Source organism: Perca flavescens, chromosome 19 (genome assembly GCF_004354835.1).
Source record: "Perca flavescens isolate YP-PL-M2 chromosome 19, PFLA_1.0, whole genome shotgun sequence".
NCBI lineage: Eukaryota > Metazoa > Chordata > Actinopteri > Perciformes > Percidae > Perca > Perca flavescens.
The window spans coordinates 8,047,850-8,062,344 of record NC_041349.1 but is presented as its reverse complement, the minus strand read 5'-3'; the positions used below and the strand labels follow the sequence as shown (position 1 = coordinate 8,062,344).

At 44.5% G+C, this 14,495-nt stretch overlaps 1 long non-coding RNA gene across 2 annotated transcripts; it reads left to right on the top strand.

Annotated features, from left to right (window-relative positions):
* The first annotated feature begins 356 nt into the window (after positions 1–356).
* On the top strand, positions 357–12,939 carry LOC114573925 (uncharacterized). Of its 2 annotated transcripts, XR_003694991.1 has the most exons (3): positions 357–565; positions 11,791–11,908; positions 12,221–12,939. It is a non-coding gene; the product is annotated as an uncharacterized LOC114573925 (long non-coding RNA). The 2 variants fall into 2 exon arrangements; XR_003694990.1 differs by lacking the exon at positions 357–565 and having other exon boundaries at positions 11,571–11,908.
* Positions 12,940–14,495: the final 1,556 nt, after the last annotated feature.

Below are 14,495 nucleotides of genomic sequence, written 5' to 3'. Positions count from 1 at the left end.
TTTTGCTATGGTTCTTCTTGTAATGTAGGGGCTAGATCTGCTGCTCACCAGCTTAATCATGGATAGTGTTTGCAGTTAAGTTGTGTGCCTGTTAGCTCCTGCCTAAGTGCACTTCTAAGGTGTAGAACAACAGGTAAGATAGTTCTGCAATGAATTAGGTTTTTATATTTGGGGTGCCTGTTGTTTTGGGTGCACATATATGTATAAATATAGTAATTGCTGACAAATATAGTAATGCCAACAGTAACTGATCTAATTGTAATTATGTCTTCAGAATCAAAGTGTTAATGTTGCTTGCTCAGGTTAGCTCACACTATAATCACTTGTGCAGGTGGTAGGGTCAGATTAGGGGAGGCCGAGTTAAAAGAGCTTCATGAGAAGGGGAGAGAGTAGAAAGGACTTGGCAGCTTTGTTTGAGTCTGTTTTTGTTTAATAAATACAATTTTCGGGTCTGTATCCCTCTTCTGTTGCCCAGAACTCAAATCAACAGAAGAGAGCAGTTGTTCTCCTTGGCCTGGCCCATTTCCAGAAAGAGGATTCCTCCTAATTCTTCAAGATTTGTAAGGTATGTGATAAATCAATGCCACTCTGGAATTCATATCACTTGCTAATCTCAATCTTTTGATCCAAACGAAGTCGTGATCCTGAAGTTATAGGATATTTAGAAAATATGTCTTGTAATAAGAATCCAGATGTGGAAAGATATCTGCTTAAATGGAGAGCAAGTGAATTGTTCAAAGTTGCAGTGACGGGATTCCTTGCTCAATTAATTTGAAATTATAATGTATTTGAATTTCTTCCTTTACATAGGTTTACATTAGTTTGCATCAGACATTTTCATACCCAAGTTTGCTATGCATCTTGAATTTTCATGTGTTGAGGAATTAATGCTGATTTGCAATCTATTACTTTGTTGTGTCATTAGCCAAATGAAGAGAGTGAGGCAGTGAAAGGAATGAACGTAGGAGGTTAACACTTGGTGGTTACAGAGGAGGATTCTCAACGCCCTGTCCCCAAGGAGATGATTAATATTGCCAGGGCTTAAAGTATTCCGGCATTGTGCCGGATCTCCGGCGTGCGGTGGTGACGAAAAAAAAAAAATATTTTCGAGTCAATTGATTTCACATACCAATCATATAAGAGGAACGCAGCTCTAACACAGGGTTGAAAGTAATCTGGCCTCGTGCCGAAATTCTGGCATATGAACATTTTAGAATAAATTAAAAAATAAATAAAAAGTCGGCAGCAGCGGTAAGAAAGTCACACAGCTTTGGTCCGTGCACTCTGTCATACAAGTACGTTACCGGCAACGACCGCTACCACTACAACTGTTCCTTTACTGACCGACCGTGATACAAAGAATACGTGTGTGCACATTCACTGTAGCTATCTGAAGCCCAAATTGCCTTGACAAAGCTGTCTGTTTGGGATCAGCATGGCAGGTATTAAAACATTACGGCCTTGACCCATAGTTTAGACGTCTAGCTTTATGAAAAGACAACAGCTTTTTTTGATGGACCTGGCCAAAGTAGTAAAGTTTAGTTTTCACAATGATTAATTGTAGGACTATGTTATTGCAATATGTAAATCCACACTCTTAATTTAACATATGGTTGGAAGAAGTACAAATTGATCCAAAACTTTTTATTTTAAAAACATTTTGACTTATTATTGTGTAATGTCAGAAGAACTTTAACTGTTTTGAGTGCATATTGAAATATTACGCTGTTGGTTGGCAAAAAATGCATCTCAAAATGCATCAGATTGATGCTTTAAAATATGGAATATTTAAAAAAAATTTCACACTGTCAGAGATCCGAAGAAGAGACGAATCCTGACTAAATACAGACTCAGTGACCACCAACTGGGTCAGTCAGAGATGAACTTTCTCCGCCACTGGGAAAAAGTATCTTCACTAAGAGATTTACACCTTGGAAAAATAGCCATCCCTACTAGGCAGTCCTAATAGCTGTTTTTTACATTACTCAAAAGTGCCATCCGTTATCTTGGCTACATATTCGTCATGGAGTTACTGTTCCTTGTTTTTAAGTGTCTTTTAAGAACTTGTAAGGTCAGTTGTTCGTGGGATGCAAAGAAGTAAACTTTTGATTTTGGTTTTACTACCTCAAATAGTATTGTTAAATGATCATGTTGCTTTGTTAAGCATTGAATGTTCTGGTAAGCACACAGTTATGCAAATATTAGCTGTCGATGCTGAGGTGGACTAGAAGTCCAGAGTTGTTTTGCTCCATCTCTCAAAATAAGCTGTTTTTATTGCCTGTAGTTGACATATGTGACTGTATATCTTTTATTTTGCCACCACCTTGCACACTAAGGCTATCTCATGCACACTGACTCTGACTCACTCTCTGTCTCACACTCACTCTCTGTCTCACACACTCACTCACTCTGTCACTCACTCATTCTTGTAGGCAGCATGCCCAATGGTTAGCACTTTGGCCTCACAGCAAGAAGGTTCTGGGTTCGAATCCAGGTCGTTCCAGGCCTTTCTGTGTGGAGTTTGCATGTTCTCTCCATGTTTGCGTGGGTTTCCTCCGGGTGCTCAGGTTTCCCCCACCAACAAAAACATGTTATAGTTTCTCCAGTCAGTGCCCTTGATCAAGGCACTGGCTCAGATATGGAGTTGGTCCCCGGGCGCTGTGATTAGCTGCCCACTGCTCCCTTGAGGAATGGGTTTAATGCAGAGAATGAATTTCGCTACATGTATGTTTATGTGACAAAGTACCTTTATCTGTCGCACACACTCCCTCACTCTGTCTCACACACACACACTCACTCACTCACTGCTTAATTCACTCTGTCTCACACTCACTCACTCTGTCTCACACACAGTCGCTCACTCACACACTCACTCACTCTGTCTCACACACTCACTCTGTCCCACACACTCTGTCTCACTCACTCTGTCGCACACACTCACTCACTAACCTCTGTCTCACTCAATCTCTGTCGCACACACTCGATCTCACTCACTCTCTGTTGCGCACGCTCACTCACTCTATCTCACACACTCACTCATTGTCTCACTCACTCTGTCTCACTCTGTCGCACACACAGTCACTCTGTCTCACTCACACACACTCACTCACTGTTTCATTCACTCTGTCTCACACACTCACTCTTTCTCACACACTCAATCTGTCTCACACATTCACTCACTCTGTCTCACACACACTCACTCACTCTCTGGCTCACACACTGTCCCACACACTCAATCACTCTGTCTCACACACACACTCACTCACTCTCTCACTCACTCTGTCTCACTCAGTCAATCTCTGTCGCACACACTCTCTGATTTACTCACTCTGTCGCGCACACTCACTCACTCAGTCTCACACGCTCACTAACACACTCGCACACTGTTTCATTCACTCTGTCTCACACACTCACTCTGTCTCACAAACACTCACTCTGTCTTTCACACTCTCACACACTGTCTCACTCACACACTACCTCACCCACTCTGTCTTAAACACTCACTCACTCTGTCGCACATTCACTCTCTGTTGCACACACTCACTCAATCTCTGTCGCACACACTCTCTATCTCACTCACTCACTGTCTCACTCACTCTCTCACTCACTCATTCACTCACTCACTGTCTCACTCACTCTGTTGCACGCTCACTTACTGTCTCACACACTCACTCACTCACTCTCTGTCTCACTCACTCACTCTCTCACTCACTCTGTCTCACTCACTCAATCTCTGTTGCACACACTCTCTGCCTCACTCTGTCTCACACACTCACACTCTGTCTCACACACTCACTCACTCTGTCTCACACACTCACTCTCTGTCTCACACATTCACTCTCTGTTGCACACTTACTCAATCTCTGTTGCACATACTCTCTGTCTCACTCACTGTCTCACTCACTCATTCATTCACTCACTGTCTCACTCACTCTGTCGCACACTCACTTCCTGTCTCACACACTCACTCACTCTGTCTCACTCACTCAATCTCTGTTGCACACACTCTCTGCCTCACTCTGTCTCACACACTCACTCTGTTGCACACACTACCTCACGTCTCAAACACTCACTCACTCTCACTCTGTCGCACATTCACTCTCTGTTGCACACACTCACTCAATCTCTGTCGCACACACTCTGTCTCACTCACTCACTCACTCTCTGTCTCACTCACTCATTCACTCACTCACTGTCTCACTCACTCATTCACTCACTCACTGTCTCACTCACTCTGTCGCACACTCACTCTGTCGCGCACACTCACTCACTCTGTCGCACACACTCACACACTCTCTGTCTCACACACTCACTCTCTGTCTCGGTCTCAAGCAGTCACTCTGTTTCACACACTCACTCTCTGTCTCTGTCTCAAACAGTCACACTGTCTCAGACACTCACTCACTGTCTCACACTCACTCACTCTCTATCTCACACACTCACTCTTTGTCACACACTCACTCTAACTCACTCACACACTCACTCTCTGTCTCACACACTCATTCTCTCTCTCTCACTCACTCACTCTGTCTCACTCACTCTGTCTCTCACTCACTCACTCTGTCACATACTCCCTCACTCTGTCACACACACTCACTTTCTGTCACACTCTGTCACACTCACTCACTCTAACTCACACACACACTCACTCACTTTCTGTCTCACTCACTCTCTCTCTCTCACAAACACTCACTCACTCTCTGTCTCACTCACTCTGTCGCACACACTCTCTCTCTGTCACACATTCATTCTTAACTCACTCACACACTCACTCTGTCTCACACACTCACTCTGTCTCTCACACTCACTCACTCTGTCTCTCACACTCTGTCTCTCACACTCTGTCTCTCACACTCACTCACTCACTCTGTCTCACACACCTCTCTGTCTCACACACTCACTCTCTCTCACACTCACTGTCAGCACTCACTCTCTCTCTGTCTCACTCTCTGTCTCTCTCACACACACACTCTTTGTCACACTCACTGTCTCACTCACTCACTCTCACTCCTCTCTCTGTCTCACTCACTCTCTGTCTCTCACTCACTCACTGCCTCTGTCTCACACACTCACTTGTCTCACTCTCACTCAATCTCTGTCTCACTCTCCTCTCTGTCTCACACTCTTCTCTGCCTCACTTACTCTGTCTCACTCACTCTGTCTCACACACTCACTCTCTCACACTCACTCACTCTGTCTCACACTCACTCTGTCTCACTCACTCTCTCACACTCACTCTCTCACTCTGTCTCACTCACACACTCACTCTGTCTCACTCAATCTCTCTCTCTCTCACACTCGCTCTCTGTCTCACTCACTCTCCCTCACACACTCCTCTGTCATTCTCACCCAAACACTCACTGTTTCACTCACTCTCACTCACTCAATCTCACACACTCCTCCTCACTCTCTCACTCACTCACACTCACTCTGTCTCACACACTCAGTCTCTCTGTTGCACACACTCACTCTCTGTCACACACTCACTCTCACTCACTCACTCTGTCTCACACACTCACTCACTGTCTCTCACACACTCACTCACTGTGTCTCACACACTTACTCTCTATCTCACACACTCCTCACTCTGTCTCTCTCACTCTGTCTCACTCACACTACTCACTCTCTGTCTCACTCACTCACTTTCACTGTCTCACTCACTCTCTGTCTCACACACTCTCTCACTTACTCTCTCTCACTCACACACTCCTCACTCCCTCTCACTTTCACTCTGTCTCAGTCTCACTCACTCACTCTGTCTCTCCTCACCTCACTCTCTCACACACTCACTCTCTGTCTCAGTCTCAAACACAGTCACTCTCTCACACACTCACTCACTGTCTCACACTCACTCACTCTCTATCGCACACACTCACTTTCTGTCTCACTCACTCACTCTCTGTTGCACACTCACTCTAACTCACTCACTCTGTCTCACACTCACTCACTCTGTCTCTCACACTCACTCACTCCTGTCTCACACACTCACTCTCTCTGTCTCACTCATTCACTCACTCTGTCTGACACTCACTCTGTCGCACACACTCATTCACTCACTCTCTGTCTCACACTCACTCACTCTCTATCTCACACACTCACTCACTCTGTCGCACACACTCACTTTCTGTCTCACTCACTCTCTGTCGCACACTCACTCTAACTCACTCACACACTCACTCTGTCTCACACACTAACTCACTCTGTCTCACACACTCACTCACTCTGCCTCTCTCACACACACTCACTCACCACTCTCTGACTCACTCACTGTCTCACACACTCACTCTGTCCCACACTGTTTTCACTCACTCCGTCTCACACACATTCACTCTCTGTTTCAGTCTCAAACAGTCACTATCTCACGAACTCACTCACTCTGTCTCACATACTCCCTCAGTCTGTCGCACACACTCACTTTCTGTCTAACTCACTCTCTGTTGCACACTCACTCTAACTCACTCACTCTGTCTCACACACTCACTCACTCTGTCTCACTCATTCACTCACTCTGTCTCACACACTCACTCTCTATCTCACACACTCACTCACTCTGTCTCACATACTCCCTCACTCTGTCGCACACACTCATTTTCTGTCTCACTCTCTCTCGCAAACACTCACTCTCACACACTCACTCACTCTGGCTCTCACAAACACTCACTCTGTCACACTCACTCTGTCTCACTCACTCAACCACTATCTGTCTGACTCACCCACTCACTCTGTCGCATACTCTCACTCTGTCTCATTCACTCTGTCTCACACAATCACTCACTCTGTCTGACACACTCACTCTGTCGCACACACTCATTCACTCACTCTCTGTCTCACTCTCACTCACTCTGTCACACACTCATTCACTATGTCTCACATACTCCCTCACTCTGTCGCACACACTCACTCTGTCACACACTCACTCTAACTCACTCTGTCTCACACTCACTCACTCTGTCTCTCACAAACACTCACTCACTCAGTCTCACTCACTCACTCTGTCTCAAACACTCATTCAGTCTGTCTCACACACTCTCCACTCACTCTGTCTATCTCACACACTCCCACTCACTCTCTGTCTCTCTGTCACACACTCACTCACTCTCACACACTCACTCTGTCTGTCTCACTCACTCACTCTGTCACACCCACACTGTCTGTCACACTCACTCACTCTCTGTCTCACTCACTCTGTCTCACACTCTCTCTCACTCCTCTCTCTGTCTCACTCACTCAGTCTCACTCACTCTCTCACTCACTCACTCTGCCTCACTCACACTCACTCTGTCTCACACACTCAATCACTCACACTCACTCACTCTGTCTCACACACTCACTCACCCTGCCTCTCTCTCTCTGTCGCACTCACTCACTCTGTCTCACACACTCACTCAATCACTCTGTCTCACACACTCACTCTCTGTCTCAGTATCAAACACAGTCACTCACTCTGTCTCACATACTCCTTCACTCTGTCGCACACACTCACTCTCTCTCACACTCACACTCTCTCTCTCTGTCATTCACTCACTCTGTCTCACTTTCTCTCTCACACTCACTCTCACTCTCACACACTCTCCTCTGTCTTTTCACACACACTCACTGTCTGTCTCACTCACTCCCCTCTCTGTCTCACACTCACACTCAGTCTCAGACTCATTCACTCACTCACTCTGTCTCACACACTCCTCCTCTGTCTCACACACTCACTCTGTCTCACACACTCCCTCACTCTGTCGCACACACTCACTTTCTGTCTCACACTCCACTCACACACTCACTCTCTGTCTCTTCTCCTCACTCTGTCTGTTTCACACACTCTGTCTCATCCACCTGTCTCACACACACACTCTGTCTCACTCACTCACACTGTCTCACTCACTGTCTCACACACTCACTCTGTCCCGCACACTGTCTCACTCACTGTCTCACACACTCACTCTCTCACTCTGTCTGTCTCACACTCTGTCTGTCCCACTCCTCTCACACTGTCTCACACTCACTCTGTCTCTGTCTCACTCTCTGTCTCTCTCACTCTCTCACTCCTCTCTGTCACCTCACTCACTCTGTCTCACTCCTCACTCTAACTCACACACATTTCACTCTCTCACACGCTCACTCTCTGTCACACTCCACTCTGTCTCCCAGACTCACAGACACTGCCTCACACACTGCCTAACTCACACTCACTCACTCTGACTCACTCATCTGTCTGTCTCACCCCACTCACTCTGTCGCATACACTGTCAGACTCACTCTGTCTCACACTCACTCACTCTGTCTCACACACTCACTCACCCTGCCTCACTCACTCTGTCACACTCACTCTCTCTGTTGCACTCACACACCCACTCACTTTCTGACTCACTCACTCATTCTCTGTCGCACCCACTCTGTCTCACTCACTCACTGTCTCACACACTCACTCTCTCACTCAATCATTGTTGCACACACTCTGACTCACTCACTCTGTCTCACTCACTCATTCACTCTCTGTCTCACATACACACTCATTCACTCTTTCACACACTCACTCACTGTTTCACACACACTCACTCTGTCTCACTCACACACTCCCTCACCGACTATTTGTCTCACACACACTCGCTCACACACTCACTCATTCTGTTTCATTCACTGTGTCTCACACACTCACTCACTGTCTTTCCCACACTCACTCTGTCACACTCCCTCACTCTGTCGCACACACTCACTCTGTTTCACACATACTCACTCTGTCTCACTCACCCACTATTTGTCTCACACACTCACTCACTCCTCACTCACTCACTCACTCATTCTGTTTCATTCACTCTGTCTCACAAACTCACGCACTGTCTTTCCCACACACACTCACTCTGTCTCTCTCACTCACCACTCTCTGGCTCACTCACTGTCTCAAACGCTCACTTTGTCCCACACACTGTCTCACTCTCGTTTCACACACACTCCCTCACTCTGTCTCACACACTCACTCTCTGTCGCATACATCGACTCACTATCTCACACACTCAATCACTCACTCTGTCTCACACACTCACTCACTGTCTCACACACTCACTCACTCCACTCACCCTGCCTCACTCTCTGTCACACTCACTCTCTCTGTCGCACTCACTCACCCACTCACTTTTTGACTCACTCACTCATTCTCTGTCGCACCCACTCTGTCTGTCTCACTCACTGTCTCACACACTCACTTCTCGGTCCCACACACTCTGTCTCACTCACTGTCTCACACTCACTCTCTCACTCAATCATTGTTGCACACACTGACTCACTCACTCTGTCTCACTCACTCATTCACTCTCTCACACACTCACTCACTCTGTTTCACACACACTCCCTCACACACTCACTCACTGTCTTTCCCACACACACTCACTCTGTCTCTCTCTCACACACACACACACACACACACTCACTCACCACATTCTGTCTCACACACTCCCTCACTCTGTCTCACACACTCACTCTGTCTCAGACTCAAACACAGTCACTCACTCTGTCTCACACACTCACTCACTATCTCACACACTCACTCTGTCTCACATACTCCCTCACTCTGTCGCACACACTCACTCTCTGTCTCACATACACACTCACGCACTCTCTAACACACTCATTCACTCTGTTTCACACACACTCACTCTGTCTCACTCACACACTCCCTCACACACTCACTCACACACGCTCACTCACTCACTCATTCTGTTTCATTCACTCTGTCTCACAAACTCACTCACTGTCTTTCCCACACACACTCACTCTGTCTCACACACACTCATTCACTCTGTCTCTCTCACACACACACTCACTCACCACTCTCTGGCTCACTCACTGTCTCACACACTCACTCTGTCCCACACACTGTCTCACTCTCTGTCTCACACACACTCCCTCACTCTGTCTCACACACTCACTCTGTCTCTGTCTTACTCCCTCACACTATCTCACACACTCACTCTCTCTCTCTGTCACACACACTGTCACACTCACTCTGTCACAGACTCACACATTCACTCTCTGTCACACACACACACTCACTCACTTTCTGACTCACTCAATCTCTGTCGCACACTTTGTCGCAGACACTCTGCCTCACTCACTCTGTCTAACTCACACACTCACTCACCCACTATCTGTCTGTCTAACCCACTCACTCTGTCGCATACACAGACTCACTCTGTCTCACACTCACTCACTGTCTCACACACTCACTCACCCTGCCTCACTCACTCTGTCACACTCACTCTCTCTGTTGCACTCACACACCCACTCACTTTCTGACTCACTCACTCAATCATTGTTGCACACACTCTGACTCACTCACTCTGTCTCACTCACTCATTCACTCTGTCTCACATACACACTCATTCACTCTTTCACACACTCACTCACTGTTTCACACACACTAACTCTGTCTCACTCACACACTCCCTCACCCACTATTTGTCTCACACACACTCGCTCACACACTCACTCATTCTGTTTCATTCACTGTGTCTCACACACTCACTCACTGTCTTTCCCACACTCACTCTGTCACACACACTCACTCTGTCACACACACTCACTCTGTCACACACACACTCACTCGGTCTCACACACACTCACTCTGTCTCTCTCACACACACATTCACTCACCACTCTCTGTCACACAAACACACTCACTCTAACTCACACACTAGCTCTGACTCACACACACACTCACTCGGTCTCACACACTCACTCACTATCTCAGACACTCACTCTGTCTCACATACTCCCTCACGCTGTCGCACACACTCACTCTCTGTCGCACACACTCACTTTCCATCTCACTCACTCACTCTGTCCCACACACTCACTCTGTCCCACACACTCACTCCGTCTCTCACACTCACTCACTCTGTCTCTCTCACACACACTCACTGCCTGGTAAACAGTCTGCATAACATCAAATGCCTAGATGTCAACCAACCTACTCAAACTGAACAGTGGTTTTAACTCTCATGGAGCTCTTGTTCATAGCTCCCAAGTTGCTACTCAAGAAGCTTTGAAATCCCATCCTGGATTGATGGGCTCATCTGCCCATCCTCTTGAGGTCTGCAACCGTGGTGTAATCCTGGACTCCGCCCTCTTTCCAGCCTCACATCAAATGATCAACACAACCGTAACCCAAAAAAAATTGTCCCAGGGTTTCATGAAAGGTGCTATGTAAATGTAAGTTGATTGTCCTCTAGTGGTGCCCTGTCCGTCTGATCATCCTGCCAGTCTTCTTAGGGGTTTGTGGCCCCCTTGATGCAATCCAGTCGTGCTTCGCCCATTGCCTGCAGCAGTCACAAGTTACTGAGCTGCAACACTCCCCAGTTCCTAAGCTGCTGCTCTCTTAAGTCCCTAAGCTGTCCTCGAGTGACGTCCCTTCTCCATGGCCGCATTTCATTTAAGTTTGTGGCCATCTTTTAGTGGGGTCTCATTACCTCCTTTATCCTCCAAAGGAGTAGTCATCCTCTTAAAAAAAAAAAAAAAAAAAAAGAGAAAATGTTACCTGGATTAAGACCATTCATTGACTTTGACAGGTTGCACAACACGTTTCATGTCTCTGGATTGTGATTGTCATACCATACTGTAAACAGTCGCAACCAATGGTTGCCTTTAAAGTAGGAACAATTTATAAAAGAATCAATCCGAAATCCCAAAATGTGATATGGTAAATAAACTGCGATGTATGTTATTTGTAATGAATTGCTTAAACATGAAAAAAACAGTGGTCCTTTTTAAGTGAAAGTAATTATGTTAATGATCTTTCTGTAGTACAGGCTCTGAGGTGGCTGCCATCATTTTGCTTCTTTACCTGTTACCTCAACATTCAACATCAAAGGGAAAAAATGAGCCAGAGGATGCTGCTGACCACCTAATGAAGTTTATAAAGGTACTGTATGTTATTAGTATTCTAGTATCTTAATTTTAAAAAACTTGTTTCATTTTGCATTTCAAGTGATATAAGGTTTTCATGGGCTGACACTCATTTTTGAGATGGCAAGGTGCCAATATGATGCAAATTTATTTTTATTTTTTTCTTCAGACAGGCTTGTGCACATGAAAAAAAAATATGCACTTGAAGTCAGACACAATCAAATTGGAATTCTTGTGATTATTTTGCTCTCTCTTTCTAAAGTGGGGAGAACCATGAAGACTTCCCATATGGAAACCAGCCCAACTTAGCCTATCTCTTGTGTTTCAGGAAAAGAACAGCCTCCAGAATTTCTACATTGTCCTGGACCCATGGAGCACATGTAGACTGTTAATTCAGACTTTAACAGCAATTCTCACAGACCATAAATGCTGGCCCTCCCGTGACTGTCACTACACATTCCAATTGGAAAAAAAGGCAAATGCTAGACATGCGCCAGTGTTAAAGCTCAGGTGCAAGCCTCAGGAGATCTTCAAAGTACTGTGCAATGTCAAGTTGGTTCTATGGAAGAACTGGTTAATGACATCCATGATGTGCATGGGGAAAAAAAGCTATGAAAAAGGAGCTGTTGTTAAATGGTCATCTGATGCATGTTGAATGTTTGTCTTATACTTATAGGACTTAAAGAAATATAGGTGTTATCATATTCTCAAGCCCTTTAACACTTTTATGATAAACTAATTATGGAAACCACCAAATATATTTTTTCATTGCATTATTGGCTATTACTGTAGAGCAATAAAATAAGGCAGTTACTTTTCCAATATCAGTTCATACCAACATAATTTCACAATATTTGATACCCTGCCCTACTCAACAATGTACTTTGATAATCACTTAAATTACATTTTGTATTGAGAAAGAAAAATGTCTTTTAACTGATCTGTGTAGATGACCTGGTGTACTACAAATCTTTGTTCATTTTTTCTGATTTCAGTTAATTATGCTTGTAGTGAACCTGGCTTTTAATACAAAATATTTTCATGCAAGTTGTTGTCTTGTATTTTCTTTGGTAATTAAGGGATATGTGGTGTGTCATGGACTAAAAGGGGCATTAGCAAATGTATTCTTACAATGTTGAATTTCTGACACTTTTGTAGAGGTAGTAAAATGAAAGAACTGGGTGAGTGTGAGGTAGTTTAACATTGTCCAGCCCTGATTCATGGCTATTGCACAAAACCTATTGTGTTTCCAATTAACAAGTCACAACATTAAACCTAGTTTTTCTTTTACAGTATTGCCTTACATGGAATGTTTGAAACATAAGGGAGGATGAATTTCAGCAAAAGAACCGGATGCTACGGTACCGTCTAACGATAATCCTTTTGTTTTTCTACACCACTGGATGTGTAGGTCCTCCATGAATGCACTTAGCAGTTTTCAACACTTTCTGCAATGCCTTGTGGATGCAACACTTACTGGTAGTGAATGGAGTGAATGGTTTTCATTAAATACATGCAGAGAGCGAGGCTCAGCTCCGACACAAATGCAGAGGTGCGGTGGAGATGGAGCGAACGTTGCATTGCCTCTGTAGTTTGTTAAAGTCACAGTAAAGCAGTCACAAGTGTGGTTACACTATTTAAAACTTGACAGACACCCTTTGCTGCAAATAATATAATGGCAAGATTGACGTGCAGTTAATGTTACACTTCCTACACATTGCCCTGGTGACTGACTGGCACAAGACAAAAGCATTCATATGCCTCGGTGACTGACTGATAGGCTTTTGGGCAAGCCAAGGGAACGTTATTTCTATAGTGCCTTTTTAGAAATAAGGCATTTTAAAGTGATTTACACAAAACATTAAGGAGCAATCAAACAGTCATGAAAATAGAACAGGCTAAAAACAATAAGATTAAAATACAAGAATAAAAGTTATAGTGTAAGAAATTAATAATTATTTGATTTAATAGGTTGGAGGGATGGCGGAGACAGGGGCGCAGTAGTTATTAGGTCTGAAGAGGTTAGTTATACAGGATAGAAGCCATTTGAGTTTGTGGCAAAAGCTTTTACAGTTCATTTTTCATTCTTTGACTTTCAATAGAAAATACTTTTTTTCTAGTCATAATTATCATGTAACTTTGCTTTTAAAATGTTTAAATCTTTTCTCGTTCTCATGAATCTAATCTCATGTGCTGAGTGTCTTGTCACACCCCTAGTAATTACTAAAATATTTAAAATACACTGAAGTTGAAGGTATTAACAATCACGATAAAGGTTTATCTTTCAACTTCTTTACAGACATTGTAAAAGAAACATGTTTTGGAAATTTCTGCTACGGATGACTAAGCAGCCCATAAGAGAAACTGAGACATTAAACATTAAAAACCTGGTGATTCCTTTTAGTCTGGTACAATTCGTCCAACTAATCCCAAATTTGTTTGATATAAATTACAATCGATAATGATGGGCTCATTTTTTTTTATTCAAACAAAGGAGTTCTTGCATACATGGCGTTGCTTCAGTGTTATGAGGGTGTAATTGGAATCTATTGTGAATTGTACCCATTTGGAATTTAATTTAAACACGAATGGCTTCAGTGTTA